General features: G+C 57.3%; 1 protein-coding gene across 2 annotated transcripts in view; it reads left to right on the plus strand.

Moving 5' to 3' along the window:
• The first annotated feature begins 4,692 nt into the window (after positions 1–4,692).
• CXXC5 (CXXC finger protein 5) overlaps positions 4,693–15,958 on the plus strand; it is a 34,545-nt gene continuing 23,279 nt past the window's right edge. The window contains exon 1 of one of the 2 annotated variants that reach the window (XM_060093435.1): positions 4,693–5,235. The gene's annotated coding sequence lies outside the window, so the exon portion shown is untranslated. Of the gene's footprint in view, positions 5,236–5,310; positions 5,400–15,958 lie in introns of those variants that run through there. The other variant, XM_060093437.1, reaches the window with a different exon arrangement.

Consider the following 15,958-nt stretch of genomic DNA (forward strand, 5'->3'; position numbering starts at 1 on the left):
GCGGAGCAACTGAGCCCATGCGTCACAACTACTGAGCCTGCGTGCCTAGAGCCTGTGCTCTGCAACAAGAGAAGCCACTGCAATGAGAAGCCCGTGCACCGAAACGAAGAGTAGCCCCCGCTCCCTGCAACAGAAAGCCCAAAGCCTGAGTGCAGCAAGGAAGACCCAAACAGCCAGGGAGAGAGGGAGGGAGGGAGAGAGGGAGGGAGGGAGAGAGGGAGGAAGGAAGGAAGATCTTAAGAAAAAAAGAGTTACTGTCAGGGGCATGATGGATGCCCCCAACTGTCCCCACTCCCCTTCCCTTACCACATAAAGGCTGAGTTCCCTGGGCCTGGCAGAGCATGGGGCTACTTCTGGTTGTCTGGCACATGTGTAGCTGTGCCTGGGTGCAAGCGGAAATACAAAGTGTGAGTGTATGTGTTGGCCTGGTCTCTGCTCCCTCCCAGTCATTTTATTCTGGGACTGGAGTCCCCCTTCTGCCGCCTCCCTTCCCCACTGTTTACACAGCTCAGGGCCAGGCTGGGCCACCAAATTGACTTCTTAGGGATGGCTGGACCTTGGCCTCCTAAGAAACAGATCTAGCTTTTCTGAAATTTCCTTCTAGTTTCACAGTTCTCTTGTCCCTTCGGAGGTCATGGGGGCAGGGATGGGGCCGAAGGGCCAGTGGTCAGTATGTGAGGGCTTAGACCCCAGAGGCGTGGGCCCATGTCTAGGCAGTCAAGCTTCTCTCTTCCCCTGCCCATGTTTGCACCCCCAGCCCTGCTCTGGAATTTTGGCCAAGGTCACAGTCCAGTGTGACCCCACTGAGCATTATCCTGCACCCTGCCCTGAGGCAGGGCTCCAAATGCTCTGGCTCTCATTTTCTGTGATACAGATGCGGAAACTGGGGCCTCAGGAGAGGCGTAGGCCAAGCTCTGGGTTGGCCGTCTTTATTGGAGACTAACTCCCACACTCCTCTCCATGCAGCCATTCCCAATCACTGGATGTTTAATCAATGACTGACATTAGCTGATAGATGGTAGTCATGGAAAAGGTAGATCCCCCACACAAGGCATGGGTTTAAATCTTGGTTTTGCTACTTTGTAACGTTAAGCAGTTATCTTGAGTCCTGGGATTAAATAAGCATATTCACAGAAAGCAATTAGTGTGGTGCCAGACACATAGTAAGTGCTCAGAAAACTGTTGGCTACAATCCTTACTACTGGTACCTACTTAGTGCCAGGCTTCAGGCCCAAAGCAGGTAGGAGACCCTCCTTTACCCTCAACAAATTTTCGTGGGTGGTAGTAGTGAGGGGACAGGGAGACAATGAGCAAATAAAAGCTATTTCTGTGCAGTGTGGTCACTGTGGCCATAGGAGGGGACAGATGAGGGCCCCCAAAGCCAGGCCGCAGAGTACAATTGTTCAGCACATGCACTGCAAAAAAGGCACCTGGCCAAGGGGTCTAAGAAGACTGGAAGACAGTTTATGACCTGCTGCCAAATGGGGGTACCTATATCTGCCAAAAAGTGGTAGCTTTTTCTAATTTGCACAAAGGCTAGTGCTGGTCCTGTATATAAGCCAAACTGAGGCAGGGAGTAGAAGTCAAAGAAGGTTCCCAGTGGAGTGATACATGCTCTTGGGCTTCAGTGAGGACTTCAGGAGGTGAGCTTGATTAAGGCCCTTCTGGGCAGAGGGAACAGTGCATGCAAAGCCACAGATACTTGAAGGGAAGTTTTGGGGGGTCTGAGGGAACCACCAGTGTTGAGTGGTGTTGGTCAGCAGGGCTCAGGAATTGCAGGGAAGAATAGGACCAGTTAGGGAAGCCAGGCCAAGTTGGGGAAGGGGCTTGAGCTGAGCCCTATGGGCTCTGAGGATCACTACAGGATGAGGAACAGGTGAACCCCAAGCAGATCTGTGTGTGAGAAGCCTCACTAGGATAGCAAATCTCTGAGGTTAGGAAAACAACTCTGGTGCCAGTCTCATGTCAGTTTCCTCATCTGAAAAATGGGGACAATACTACTACTGGGACTGATGTAAAGATTAAATGAGATAAGTTACCTTAACTATTTAGCTTAATGCCCTGCTCAGGATAAGGGCTTTGTAAATGCCAGCTATGGATATAACCAGGACCAGGAGAGCAGGATCCAGGGTACTGGACTGACACATTCCTACCCAGAAGACAGGGCAGGTGGGTGCAGGGCCTTTCTCTCCCTGACAGGTACTGGAGACTTATGGAATTTGCTTCCTGACTCTAAGCTGATTGATTGAATAGCAATATGAAACTCCAATACTCCTTTTTGGAGGGGTTGTGAACCAGGATCCCTTTACTTCTTCTTGTGGAAGGGGCCTGGGGTGGGGATAGTCTCTCCCAAGGCCAGAGACGTCCTGCCCAATCCTTCCTGGGTGTCTCCCCCTTGTCTTACTTGTTATGGTAGAGAGTTCTATGTGGCTGGTTTGCACATGGAATTTCCTGTTCTTGTTGTATTTTCCATGTGGACAGTTCTGCTACTCTCCTCTCTGGTTCCTACCTGGGGTGGATAAGTGAGGATCTGGGTCTCCCTCCACTTCTTAATTTCCAGGAGAGGGGGAAGACTCCCAAGATCCACTCTCTAAACTAGGCCAGTCATATGCCAACACCCCTTCCCTGAGAAAGTCACCATTGGTATCACCTGACTCATCTCCATTGCAGCCTGCAGCCCCTTGGGCTTTGCCCTCCTGAGATGGGGAGGGGACAGAGGTCTTGGGGAAAAAAGTGGATAATTAATAGTAATTCCCTAAGGCGAAGCTACTATCCTCCCCCACCCCCCATGGATTTCAGCATGAAGCTTTTTTCAGGTATGCAGGGCCTGATTCTGCACTCACCCTAGGCTTCAGAAGCCCTGAGGACTGAGTTTCATTTCTTGGGTCCTAATCCTCTGAGGCCTGCTGCTGACTCCTGGGCAACAGGTCCCACCTCACAGTTTGGGCCTCAGCTTCCCCAGAAAAGGTAGATAGTGGTGGGCTAAGTGTTTGCAGATCCCTGAGCATCTAGGCCTGGGACCCTGCTTCCTTTCGCCTTGTATGGTCAGTGCCTAACACCGTACCATACCTGACACTCAGGGTGGGGCCCAGAATGTCTGTCTTTAAGCAGTTTAGGGGTGATAATCTGGAGGTGTTCGTTTGTCTTAAAACTGTGTTCTCAGAGCAATTACCTTGCTTTACTCACATGGTACGTTTGGTGTGGCTCTGAGGAAGCTTGCTGGACAGGAGAGGAGAGGCTAAAGGCCTCCCCTAGGGAGACATTCGTTGACACACAGTTAAAGGAGGACACTTCTCAGCTTTTGTGGAAGGGAGGGGGTGTCCAAGAGAGGATCATTCCCTGTGGCCTGGGAGGTCAGGGCAGGTAGAGAGACAACACATTCCAGATGAACTCTGCCCTCTGACACCTCCCTCACACCCCTATCCCCTGGCAGGGTCAAAGTCCCAAAATCAAATTTAGAAGGCTTGGAGGGTGGGCACCAGCCGCTGCTCCCATGAGACCCAAGCCCCAGACTCTCTAACACCTGAGGCAGGTGGCACAGAGGAGGAAACAGCGAGGTGGGAGCTAGTTTTGCTTCTTCCACTGAGACTGCTCCAGTGACTGGAGGCACCGGGTCGCCGCAGTTAACTCCCTGTTATCTGGGTCCCAGTCGTTCTCAGGCTGTAATGTTTAACCCTAGGCAGACTTCGCAAACGGTCCTGCCCCTTTCCTGTTAGGGTCTCTGGTCTGGGGGCTGTTTTCTCTGTCTCGAGGAGGCAGCACAAATCCACCCCCACGAATTCCACAGAATTGAAGAAACTTTCCACTTTGGGATTATACGAGTGAGCCTGGGGCTCACTCTGTGGGTCCCTGAAGTGGTGAGAAGACGACATCTGCAGCTTTAGGATTAGCCCAAGCTGGGCAGATGGAGGGGGCACTGAATGACGGCGAGGATATACGGGCCCAAATCTGTACCCGCTGGGCTTTTGTTCTCTCAACCAGTGTCTATTGAGCGTTTCTCTGTGCTAGGCACTGTTTCGGGCTCAGAGTTCACAGGCCACGGTCTCAGGGCACCACAATGTAGTCGCTTTAGCTCCAAGACTCAGGGTTTCGGTTGGGGCCAGCGTAGGTAACAAAATGTCCTTTCTCGGGTCAGTTTCCTCATCTGTGTAATGGGGACAGGAACCTCCACCCCTTTTCTCCCGGGTAACTAGAGCCCACCAAGTACGGGAATGCGCTCTGGGAAGGGTGCAATCTTTGAACACGCGTCTAGCTCCAAGAGTGCTCGGCTATGAGTTCTCGGCCCTACGCGCACCTGAGCTGAGGGGCGCGGCCAAACCCTTCCTGCTGGTCCTTGTAGCTTCGCGGCCGGCTGGAGAGAGGGGGCAGAGGGATGGCGGATTTCCCCATAAGGTGCGTCTCCAAGCCCATGCACTCCTCACAGAACGGGAGAGGTCCTCTTATTTTTTGTAAAGTTGCAGAAAAAGAGGTGAAGACGGGGCGCGCTGGGGAGCTCAGCCTGGGCCGACCTCGTCAGAGCGCGGGGAGCTTGAGGCGCAGTGGCTGCGGCTCCGGCCTCAGAGCCTGCGGCGTCCAAGTGGCCAGAGCTGCGTCGGGAGGGAGGCGGAGGGAGGAGGGAGGGGAGCCGAGGTGGGGGGGGGGAGGAAGGAGGAGGGAGCGTTGAGTCCGGTCCGGGTTTTGCCGGCAGCCCCCGGGCAGCGTTCGGAGCTCCTGCCCGGGCGGGCGCGCGGCGGCGGCGGCGGCAGAGGCGGCGGAGCCTGAGCGGGGATGTAGAGGCGGCAGCAGAGGCGGTGGCGGCGGCGAGAGCAGGCGCCCGAGCCGAGAGAGAAGAGCGGCCGAACCTTGTTCCCCGAAGCCGGGCCCCGCGTCCCTGCCCTGCCCAGCCCAGCGCCCAGCCATGCGCGCTGCCTGCTGAGTCCGGGCGCCTCACGCTGCGCCCTCCGCCAGCCGCTCAGCGCTACGCTTGGGGGTGATTAGTTGCTTTTTGTTGTTTTTTAATTTGGGCCGCGGGGAGGGGGAGGAGGGGCAGGTGCTGCAGGCTCCCCCCCCTCCCCGCCTCCGACCAGCCGCGGCGGCGTGACTCCGGCTCCGGACCCGGGCACGGCGGGCGGCGCGGCTGGAGCGGAGCGCACCGCGGCGGCGGTGCCCAGAGCGGAGCGCAGCTCCCCGCCCCTCCCCTCCCCCTCGGCCTCGCGGCGGCGGCGGCAGTGGCGGCTTGGACGACTCTGAGAGCCGGTAGGTGTCGGGCCACGGCCCTCCCCCGACCCCCCCCGGAGGCCGGCCCCCTCCCCTTCCCCGCCTACCTCCCTCTCCTCCCCCGGGGCCCGGTGCGCGGCCGGGGCCGGAGTTCGCTGCAAGTCTGCGGAAAGTTTGGCGGCGCGGGCTCCCCCGAAGTTCAGGTGCGGAGAGCCAGGGACGGGAAAAGAGGGGTCCGTGTTTGGGTGTGGCGGGGGGCGCCCGTAGTCTGAGCCTCGGAGCCCCGGAGGCTGGGAGCCTTAGCTCCGGTGGTCGCTCGATGGCCTCTTCTATACTCAAGCCTCCCCAAGCCGCAGTCAGCTCGGTCGCAGATCACTGAGTTCAGACAAAAAGAGGGGTTTTAGGGTCGGGGACGGCGGCTTGGGCGCCATGGATTGGGGTCGGGGCTCTCCCTGAGGGGTACGGTCCCCTCCCCAAGTACTCGCGCTTGAGGGCACAGGGGCGGCGGGAGCCCGTGTCCTCACCTCTCGGTGTTGGGCGGGCGCTCCGCCTGCGGGGGTGGCTGATTGGAGATCTCCGGCGCGCACTCCCCCCAACAGACCCCATTCGCAGCCCTGTGTTTTGGGGGCATTACTGCTCTAACGCCCAGGACGACGCGTGGCTGAGTCTCCCCCTCCACTTGGAGGGGGCGGTGGCCACTTCTACATTTCCCCTGCGGCTCCTCGCCCCCGCTGCCCGCGGGGTGCCTGGCGGGCTGACCAAGTTTGACCTTTTTTTTTTTTTTTTTCCGTCAAAGTATCACCCCCGACCACCACTCCTCTCCGCGGCCTCTTTCTCCCTTCCTCCCTAGCCTTAGGGAGTCTTTCAGGCTGTCTCCTGAGCCCCGCGTGGCCAAGCAGCATGCAAAGCCAGGGAGGGAGAATGGGGGTGTTCCTCTAGCTGCGGAGCTGTGGGAGGCGGGTGTCCCAGGCGCCTGCTTCGCTGCTCTGGCCCCAAATTTACCCGTGAAGTTTGGCCCCGAGCCCCCTCCTCTCTTCTTCCCCAGAGCGAGGGGCCGAACCGCCGCGAGAAGAATGTGTTAATTTTCTTGCTGGGGGAAGTTGTCCTCGCCCGTAATGGGCTGCTTTCTGGCGGGGAGCGCGGGGTGCGCCTGGCTTTGTTTATTTGTAGGATCAACAGAAAGTGAGTGACCCCAGTTTTTAAATGGGGGGCCGCCTCCGGGACCTGTCAGAAGAGCTGAAGCACCCAATGAGGGAGCAAGATCGCTTTTTGGTCTCCCACCCCCCCCTTCAGGAATCGGAAGGGGTGCGCGGAGTTGGGCTGGTGCCACGGGCTGCGAGGAGGAACCTTGCAGATTTGGGGGGTTCTGTAGGCACTCATCCGGGAAGACTTGCTCCCTCCCCTTGTCTCCTGCGACGGGGGTCTGAAGGGTTGGCAGCCGCGCCCTGCTTTGCCCCCTGGACCCTGGGTGGTCTGAGAGTCGCGTCTTCGGATAGAAGGGGCTGAAAGGGGGGTTCTGGCGAGCCAGCCTCTTGACCTCCGCCTTAGCCTGCGCCGCGGGCGCTGTTCGGAGTCCTAGGTTTTGTGGTGGGCCCGGCCCCCCCGCCTCTCCGCGTTTGCGCAGGAAGCGCTGAGGAGGGGGCGTGTACGTTGGTTCGGCCCTCGCCCCCGCCGGAGCCGCCCCAGGGCGGCCGGCAAACAGAGTCCCTTTCAAGTTTTCCGCTGGGGCCGCCTGGCGGGGGCTGCGTGCGCGGTCGCTGCGGACTTGTTTGGAGCGCTATTTGAACGCCCGGCGCCACCTCAGCTGCCCCGGCCCGCGGGGGCGGGAGGCGGGGGGGCCGGGGGATGGCTGTCCATGTAACTGAGAGCATTGAGAGCATTTAAATTAGATGTTTTTAGGGGGCGTGCTGGCCTAAGCTTGCCCTGATCCCCCTCCCGAAGGACCCTCGTACCCTAGGTGCCAACCGTCTTAGGAAACCCAGGAACCCGAAGCCTCCTCCCAAACCCCTTTTTGAGAGCGATGCGGGGAGACTGAGGCCAGCGCTACCTACTACTGCGTAGTGTTGATTTAGCAGTTTCTCTGGATGAGACTCAAGCAAGAGCTTGCGGGGGGGAGCGGGTAGTGGCCCGCTCTGCAGCTGTCACCCCCTTCCCAGAACGGAAATTGTCCTCTCTCCTTGGGGAGGAGGGAGAGGGGGTGATTTTTGCCCTGGGAAGGGGTGGGAACAGCTGAGGGAGGTTGGCCTCTGAGTTTTCAGTCAGCCCTGGGGGTCTCGGTAGAAGCTCACCGCTCCCACATGCCCACCTCCAATCCTGGCAGGACCTGGGGCTCTCCCAGGGAAGCAAGAGCTAGCCTTGCACCTCCCTCTCCCATGCTACCTCCCTTTCCAAGGTGGGGGCAGAGGTTCCTCTGCAGAAGACAGACCCTTGGCTGACTGGCTGTCCGTTGGCGCCTTATTTATGTGTGTATTTGGGCCCGGCTGTTTTCCCGGCTCAGCAGGTGACCCTGGCCAGGGCCTCCTATCTCTCCCCCGACAGAGCCTGTTGACTTACCCGTGGGCCAGCGGCCTCGTCTTTATCACGTGAGGCCTGGAATGTCCACCCGGCAGGGCTGGGCTGGGTGGGGGAGGGGAAGGGGAGGGGAGGATTCTGCATCCAGGGCCCAGGCCAGCTCAAACCTGTGTTCTATGGGTTCCTACTGTGGCCCCCAACTCTTGCTGCCTCTTTCCAGCTTCTTGCCTACCTTCTACCCATTTGGCAGATGTGAAGCTGAGGCTTATGGGAGTGTGGGGGGCAGGGTTGCATCTGGATAAAGGATCAAGTCTCTGGGAATTAAATACCCCACCTTCTTTAGGACCTCATCTAGTTATTCATGGGAGAGTGGAATGGAGATGGGGTTCTCTCTGGGAGGGAGGGGTGTAGGCTGAGCTGAGGTCAGCTGACTTTCCAGGGTGCAGGATAGGGTGGAGGAATGGTGGGATACTGATGAGCCAGACCCAGGCCTACACTTTCTTAGAGCCTCTGGTGGGGTGACCATGAAGTTAGAACTAGCTCCCCAAGCACGGTGTCCTGAAGCATACCTTAACTGACCAAGGATGGGGTGGGGCTCAATTATTATTACTGTTGTTATTATTATTGCCCACTCTTTATATATAATTTACTTATTCATTCATTGGTCCAGTGTGTATTTATTGAGCACCTACTATGTGTCAAGCCCCACCCTTCTGGGAGTGCAGAAATGAATCACTGACTGCCCCTGCTCTGGAGGCAGGCCCAGGGTAGAAACTCCACCCTCTTTCCCTACCCCCTGGGGCCCTGAATGGGGCTTTCCCATTTTTTTCCTGGGGCTCTACCTCTCTTACCCCCCACCACCTGGTCCCATCCTAGCCTGTGTGTGTGGTTGTATGGGTGTGCGTGTGTGTGAAGTGCCCTTGATTAAGTGTATTAATAGTTAAACTCTCGCTCATAGCTGGAACTCACCAGACCACAAAAAGCCTCCCCAGTTACTCACGCGCTACTGCCCAACAAGAATATCCCACTCAAGTTTTTTTTGCTTTCTCTTACTTCCCCCTTTATTCCCCCCAACTCTGAGCCCACCTCCCAGGCTGCGGGCATTAAGAAAGGACTACCCCCTCAAAGACCCAGGAATCTCCAACCATTCCACCTGCCCCCTAAAGTCAAAGGCAGTGTCAGCTGCTGGATGAGGCTGTATGGGTCTAGTCTGTTGGTATGAGATGTGGGAATCTGGGTGGTGTGTGTGCTAATGACTCAAAACGTGTTTATCTGTGACTCTGTGTGTTGAATGTGTGTCTGTCTATCTTGGGGTGTAGGAGTCTGAATATGTGTATATTTGTGAATGAGGACATGTGTCTGTGGATCTAGGAGTTGTGTGTGTGTATGCATCGCATATACCTGTGTGTTTGTGAACCTGAGAGCCTATATCTGAAAGTTGGATTTGTCCCTGTAAATCTAGGAATGTGTATATTCTGAGTTCTGTGTGCTTAGAATTTTGGAGAGGGTGTGTTCATGATTTGTGTATATCTGTGTGTTTTATATATGCTTGTAAATATCAGAGTGTCTCGCTCTCTGAGTGGTGTATCTGAATTGAGAAAGTGTGTGTGACTCTGGGAGTGGCATATCTGAGCTGTGCTGACAATGGTCTATGTCTGTCTTTGGTGGCTGGTGTCTATGTTCCTTTCTCTTTCTGAGTCTCTCCCTCCCTGATTGAGGCCCTGAGTGTGTGAGTGTGTGTAATGTTGAACCTCTCCCACCCAGTCTTTCCCCTCCCCTGCCCTCCCTGGCAGTAACTGGGCAGCCTCCCCATCTGCCTGCCTGCTGGGAGTTTTGGAAGCCATGGAGGGAGACAGGCTGGGGCCGGGGTGACAGCACGTATCCACGGCGATGGCAGCCTGTGATTATGGGAGTAAAAGGATTTTAAGGTCATGGGTTTATTTTTCTGTTTTGTTTTGTGTTTTTCCCCCCTTTGGTGGAGCCATTGGCAGCAAAGGGCCATTGCTGTGTGTCTGCAGGTTGGGAGTCTGTCCCCCTGCAAGTGAACATGGATTTGCAGGGCTTTCCTGGGAGCATGAACACATGTGTGTACATGCATGAGTGGAGCCTGTGAGAGCGTGTGTTCGTATCTTCCTGCTCCCCATGGGAGAGTCCACAGGACTGTTCCCTGGGGGAGAATTCTCAGGAAAACTTCTTGTTTCTGGGTGTTTCATGGAGCTGGAACCCTGTAGTCCTGTGTGTGCTGAGGAGTGGTCGGCCCCAATCTTTGCCCACCTGTCTCCCCCTCCCTGCCCACCCCCCCCCCATAGGGTGTCTCTGGCCAGAGACTGGCTAGGCCCAGTCACCTGGGCCAGGCCACATCTCGGGGTGTCAGTGCCCCTGGCCCTGCTCCAGCCCCTGTAATTGCATTCTGCCGCCTAATCCCCCGCCAGCTCAATTAGATCGCAAATTCTTCTTCATTTCCTGCCTCTGATGCTGGCCTCCCTCTGGGCTCACAGGGCCTGGGAGGGAGGGAGGGGATCTTGCCCCCTCTTCTGCCAGCATTGAGGGCTCAGGAGGTGGGGGTGATTAGTTCCTGGCACACTGGCCCTGGGGTGCTGGTTGCAGCCCTGGGGGCCAACATGACAGGGCTTTTTGGACCAGCCTCAGTATCCCCATGCTGGGGGGAAGGGGCTTGTGTAATCTGGTACATGAGCTCTGGGTAGACCAGGCAGATCACTCTGGCCAGGCCCCTAAGCAGTGCCCTCACTCTGGGTCCCCACAGGCTCTGCCCATCTCCTGTTCCCAGAGCAGTAGCTGACAATCCCTGGCATAGCAGTTGTGACCTTGATTTTGACCTTTTCCTGTTGGCTGTTCCAGGCACCAATAGGATCATTGAGCTCCCCTCTACTGGGTCCTCCTAACCCCCTGCCTTGACCTTGCCTGGGCAAGTGTATTTGACCACTGGCTCAGGCGTCAGACCTGGCTCCAAATCCTGGCCATGTCACTGCCTAGCTGGATATATGACCTTTGGTCCATATGTGTTCCTTCTATGATCCTCAGTTTCCTTATCCCTGAAATGGGACAATAAGAGTGCCTGCCTCACAAGGCTATTTTCAGATTAACACAGGGATGGCTGTGCAGTGCCCAGCACCAGTGGCTAACCCACAGTCAGCATTCAATAAAAGTTGGCTTTTATGGTGATGAGGACTTCATATCCCCCAGTGAAAAGGAAAAAAGAACACGTGGCTCATGGTTAGCATTTCTGTCTCCATTCTGCTAATTATCAGGTGTATGACCTTGGGTACATCACTTTGCCTCTCTGGATTTCTCTTCCCCATCTGTAAAATGGGACCGATAATGGGTCTGACCTCACAGGATTATCTGCATGCAGTTGCTTGGCCCCAGCTGCCCCTGCAGGTTTTCAAAGTATTACTTGTCCTCTTATTTCTTTCCTCACACCAAGCCTGGGTGGGGTGGGGCTGGTGAAGACACACACAGGCTCAGGGACAAGGGGACTGGCCAAGGTCATGAGGCTGATAATGGGACCTGGGTGGGTAGAGGGCTAGGGGATGACCTGCTGGCTTGCTTGCCCGTTTACTCGCTGGCTCAGCTGAGCTGTGAGGCATGGCCTTCCCTCCCGCTTGTCTCTGCGGAAAGTGGTGGCTTGGCTGATTTTTTTTCTGTAAAGGGGAAGCTGGATGTCTACCCCCTTCTTCCCCAGGAGGCGCCTGTGGCAGCGGCTGTGCTGACAGGCCTCCTGGCCCTCTTACTAGGGTGGCTGGCAGCTCTGGAAGGCCGGCTGCACGCAGATCAGCCAGAGGGAAGAGGGAACCGCAAAGGTCCCCTGCCATCACTAATCCCTACGGCCCCTCCCACCCTCAGCCTGTCCTCCGTCTGGATGGAAAGACAGAAAGCAGCCACAGCAGGAGGAGAGCTGGAGGAGACTGGCTCTGCTCAGGAGGTGATGGAGGGCGACAGACACGGATTTGGGAGGGGGTCTGCTTCAGGGTCCCTGTATCTCCCTGGCTAGTGTCCTTATTTCTATGACCTCTGTCACTCATTGGCCTAGGGTCTTTAATATTTCATGGCCTTTGGAGCCAGCCCCCTGCCCCAGTGCACAGGCCCCCTTTGTCTGCCTGCTGCCCCCCACCCGGGGGCATCCGTGTCGCTGAATTGCTGAATTACTGACCCCAAGGCTGCCTCTGCCTTCCCCCAACCAGCCCTGACATCATCCCTGTCCCTCCTGACCTGCCTCCCTGGCACCTCTGCCTGTCACACCCTCCATCTCTCCTGCGCACTCTCCCCTCCTCTCCGTCTCTGACTATCTCCCTGCCCTTTCCCTCCATTTTCCTCTTTTGTTGGCCTCCTCCTTCCCAGCAGAACAGAAACCGCAGCAACTGGTGCGCCTGTCTGCCCCCTCTCCTGGGTCCACCCCTTCCTGCCCCCTCCCCCCAGCTGTGCTGGCCATGAGAGCTGGTTTTATTTATTTTTCTGTTTGTTTGGGAAGAGGGCAGTGGCAGTTCTGGGCCCTGGCTGCTGCGCTCTGCCTAGAGCAGCGGGCAGGCGGGCCGTACTGGCCTCCCAGGAATGTGGCCGGGACGCCCCGCGCTATATTTACTTCCCTCCAGCTGCTGGCCCCAGCAGGGCAGAGCCAGGCCTGCCCGGTGGCCCCGGGGGAGCCCTGTACCCACCCCACCCCCGTCCGGCAGACCCCACATGGCCCTTGGGCCCACTGTTCCCTTTCTTCCCCATGACCTCCCTTGACCTCCTCGGACTTGCCCCGTCTGCCAGCAGGAACCCTCATGTGCTGTGCCAGGACAGGCATGAAGTGCGGGCGCTGGGGCCTGATTCGTGTGGGACAGCACCTGGCAGCCTCCACACCTCCACCTAGGGGCCTAGCCTAGGCCTGTAATCTGGTGGTCAGAACTATGCAAAGCATCTGTCCAGGCCTCTCCCTACCTGGCCTGGTCCTTGCTTTTGCCATGATCCCCTCGGCTCTGCTATGATCACTGGCAGGGGCTGGGTAGGGTAGGGTGGGGGGCCTGAGCCGGCGTCAGCAGCTGCGTTCTGTTCACTGCTACCCCACTTCCCACGTAACCTGCTGGACCTCCCAGGTTTCCCACGTAGACGCATTCATATGCGTAACTAAGTTCTTGCCACATACATGTGCAGCACACATGAACACATGATGGAGTGTACCTTCTTGGAGGCAGGGCCATGCCTCTTGTCATTGAGTCCCTCATTCATCAGATGCTTATGGGATTTACTGAGCCCGCTCCTTGCCAGCCTTGCAATGGGATGTGGCAGTGATTCCTTCCTGTACCCCCAGTGCCTGGCACCAGCTAAGTGTTTGAAGAGCTTTAGCTGCTGCTCTAATCAACTGCTGTCCCCCAATTATTACTATAATGATCATAATAGGTCGTAACAATAGTGATGACAATGGCTAACCCATCCTAAGCCCTTCCTGTGGGCAGGCACTGTGTGAACAGCTTTCTAGTCTTCATTTCCTTTAATCCTCACAGTAGGCCAGTGATTTGGGTGCTGTTAGCATTCCCATATACAAATGAGGAAACTGAGGCTGGAGAGTTTGTGACTTGCCACTGACGAGTGGGATTGAGTCCTGGCTGAGCCCTTGACTGGCTATAAACACCAAGAGGACAGCCAGGGTTGGTCTCTATGTGGTGGTCCACACTGCCTGGCACACAGCAGGCACTCCGTAAATGCCTACTGAATACAGGCCGTGCTCTCTTTCCTTCTTGAGGCCCCCAGACTCCTGGCAAGGGGCCTGGCATCTGGTGGGAAGATGGGCTGATTGGCTAGTTGGGTGAATGAAGGAATGAATTAATGAATGACCAGGTGATTGGCTGTGGAATTGAGTGTTCTCAAGGGACACCAGAATGGGGGATGTGCTTATGCTGGTGATTAGAACGGTCTGTGGAGACCCACTGGCCCTGTAGAGGATTCTGGAAAGTGAGCTTGAGGGGCAGGGCTGAGAGATGCAGCCAGAGACCAGTAGGCTGCTGAGGCTGAGCCCTTGGGGCAGGTCATGTCTTCTCCCTGGACCTCAGTTATTCCATCTATCAAATGGGCTTGGGAACCTTGCCCTGGCTGGCTGCCGGCTGGCCTGGGAGGCTGAGAGGTGAGAGGGGACTGTGGTGGGAAGGAGGAAGCAGTGGGTGGTGAAGACAGGAAGATGAAGCGTGGAGCTTGGCTTGGAACCTGAGAAGCAGGGAGACCAGCCCTGACCTGACGCCCGTCCTCCCTCTGAGCTGCAGGGTGAGGGTGCAGGCTCACAAACCCCTACCCACCCACTTTTGCTCTGGCGAGGGCTGGACTTCCTGACAGCTGCAGCGTCAGTGGCTGTGTGTGCCACGAGGTGGTGGCCTGTCCTCCAGGACTAGACCAGCTTGTATCCCCAGGCTTATAACCCCCATGCCCGCCCCACAGCCTCACGTCCAGTTCCTGTTGACCCTGATGGAAGAGCCCAGCCCCTCTCCTGCCTGACCCGCCTCCCCCAAAGCTAGATAGGAAATTGGTTAGCTGGGCGCATAGCAGCAGGTAGGAGTGGGCTTGGCCCCCTTTCTTCCAGGCAGCATCCATTCTTGGTGGCCTAGAATTTTAAGTCACAGGAGTCTAGAATCATAGAATGCTTGGAGCTGAGGGATTCTTGTCAGGATTCTTGTCATGTTGGGATTCTAGAATCACAGAGCCATGGGCTTTACTGCTGGAAGGATGCGTGAATGGTCATGTTTCAATCTTGTTCGATGCTAGGAAAATTGAGGATCTGAGGGGAGGGGCTTCCCTGTGGTGCCCTCAGGTGACATGAGTACATACCTTAGACAGAAACCCAGTTCTGCCTCTGGTCTACCCCTCTTTGTAGATGAAGCCGGCGCAGGGAGTGGGCTGTGTGGGCCCAGTCAGGCAGCAAGGGGATGCGGCTGGCCTGCAGGCGCAGGAGGGGTCCTCACGGCAGTGCCTGCCCGCCCGCTGCCCACGCTTCCCCGAGGCACCAGTGTGAGGAGGAAATGCAGGCTGTTGCTTCCAGCGACAGCCGGCAGGGCCGGGCGGCTTCCCAGCTCCCCCTCTGATTCACGGCCGCCTGCGGCTCCCCCCTCCCCTGGGGGCCTCAGCAGCCCCATCTGTGCAATGGGGAGAGGGGGCTTTACCCCACAGTCTAGCGTCACAAGGACAATACAGTTGGGATTCTTTTTAAGACCACCCTTACGCTGTGGGAGAGTTGGGCGAGTAGTACTGAATAGCCAGCTGGGCGTTCGGACCCAGAGCACTGAGAAGTTGTGCTTGGAGTCGCCCTAATGCCTCCAGTAGCCTGGGAGGCTGAATGGGTTCCTGGGGCAGAAAGTGTGGCGGGTGGGAAATGATAGAGAAGGGCCCTACAGACAGAGTCTCCTTCAGGAAGAACCCTGGATGGGAGACCTAGCTCACTGGGCTCTCTCCTGGCCTCGGTAGACCCATCTGAAAAATGGACCGTGTCATTCATTCATGGTCTGCTCTGTGCCTGGATATGTGCTGGGTACTGGGGATGCTGAGGCAAGTAGTGGGGAGAGGAGGGGTGTCCTTGGTTGCGGGGTGGGAGTATGATTTGGCTAAAGGGGTGACTCTGGGAGAAGGAATGAGGGTGGTGCCGGTGGGGGGAGATAAGGGGCTGGCCAGCGAGGCGCAATGTCCAGCGGAAAATCCCAGCTGTTCTCAGGAAGTGTTTCCTCCACTGGTCCCCTGGGAGGGAGGCAAGGCAAGCAGGAAGGAGGATAGTTGGGGCAAACAAGGCCCCCAGCCAGTCGGATGGAGACGTCCCAGGCCTGGCAGCTGGGCAGGTGTGCCCCTCACACTGCAGGAGTGCTGGAACACAGCCCCCCACGTTCTGGGGCTGGGCCTGTGGTGGCGGGCCGGGCTGCCAGGAGGGGCCGGGCCATAGTCCAGATTTCAAAGCCTTCCCCAGGGGCCTCACGGTGCCCTCCGCCCTGTCCTGAGCTGCCACCGCAGGAGCGGCAGATGCTGTTTCATCGGCTGAGGCGAGTGGGAGGCCTCCGGAAGGTCCTCCTGGGAGGTTCCGGGGGGCAGCGGGGGCGTCAGCAGCTGCCGCCCAGCCAGGGCTGGCTCATGGTGGCCTCCCGAGTCCCTCAGTTCCCCCAGGCCTGGGGGCCGGGGCTGGTGCTTCGGAATTGAGACTGGTTCCTCCTGCCTTCACTCCCCCTACTGCCCACCAAGCTTCTTGGCTCTGGCCCCCCTCCCATCCCTGGCTGCGTCTGCA

The sequence above is a fragment of the Mesoplodon densirostris genome, chromosome 3, assembly GCF_025265405.1.
Source record: "Mesoplodon densirostris isolate mMesDen1 chromosome 3, mMesDen1 primary haplotype, whole genome shotgun sequence".
NCBI classification, from domain to species: Eukaryota; Metazoa; Chordata; class Mammalia; order Artiodactyla; family Ziphiidae; genus Mesoplodon; species Mesoplodon densirostris.